At 31.7% G+C, this 1008-nt stretch overlaps 1 pseudogene; it reads left to right on the top strand.

Moving 5' to 3' along the window:
- The first annotated feature begins 362 nt into the window (after positions 1–362).
- On the top strand, positions 363–453 carry LOC128776803 (U6 spliceosomal RNA; annotated as a pseudogene).
- Positions 454–1008: the final 555 nt, after the last annotated feature.

Genomic DNA, 1008 nt, shown 5'->3' with positions numbered 1-1008 from the left:
AAGGTTATACATCACATATATTTTAATTGAAACAAAAACAAAAACTTGGCACCTCAGCACAGGACAGAGCCCTTCTCTCATGTCACTTTTCTAGTGAAGGTAGTCAATCAAAACTGCAATGTTAAAACATCCCTGTGAAATAATATTTTTCTCTATCTAAAGGTGTTTTGTGAATATGTGTGTCAGAGATGGAAGATGATGCTCTTTTGTCCTTTTTTCCTACCTAGACAATGTCCTTTTATTCCTTATCCATGTTTGTTTATATTGATTTAGATTATAAAAATGCTGAAATAAATATTACATATATATTTTGCACATTTGTGTGAGCATTTCTATAGGATAATTTTGAGAAAATTGTGGGTGTTCCCTTCACCAGTACATATACTAAAATTGGAAGGATACGGAGAAGATTAGCATGCCCCCACACAAACTCATGAACTGTCTATATTTTTTTTATAAGACATAAATTTTTAAAAAGAAAGAAAGAAAATTGTGGGTGATAGGGTGTATATATATACTTAATGCTTTTAATAGATTCAAACTGGCCTTTCATTTATCCTTTGAGGGTCCATGTAGGAGTATCACATTGAGGTGTTATTTTGCATTTATTTTGCTTTTACAATTCTGGAAAGCTTTCTTTTTACCTTTATCAATGACATAAAAAGTACTTTTGTGTGTGTGTCTGATTTAATTTTATGAATTTACTTAATATTTGTCCTAATGTTTTTTGTTTGTTTTTCAATGACACAAAGACAAAAGAGAAAGAAAAAAATCAACTACCAACTAGATTTGACATTACAAATAGAAGTTTGGATGTAATACACCTAGGGTGTCAGAATTAGAACCATATAATGCCCAGGCCCTACTCTCAATATTCTGATTCAGTTGTCTTGAAATGATGTCTAACCTTCAGTAGTTAAGTTCCCCAGGTAATTCTAATGTGAAACCTGTTCTAAAAATCACTGATCAGCTCATGCTCCATCTCTATTCTCCAAAGGAAAGTGGTAT

The sequence above is a fragment of the Panthera pardus genome, unplaced genomic scaffold, assembly GCF_024362965.1.
Source record: "Panthera pardus isolate Hobbes unplaced genomic scaffold, ASM2436296v1 HiC_scaffold_13, whole genome shotgun sequence".
In the NCBI taxonomy this organism is placed as follows: domain Eukaryota; kingdom Metazoa; phylum Chordata; class Mammalia; order Carnivora; family Felidae; genus Panthera; species Panthera pardus.
The sequence above is the reverse complement of the archived record's forward strand: the minus strand, read 5'-3'. Positions and strand labels throughout refer to the sequence as shown.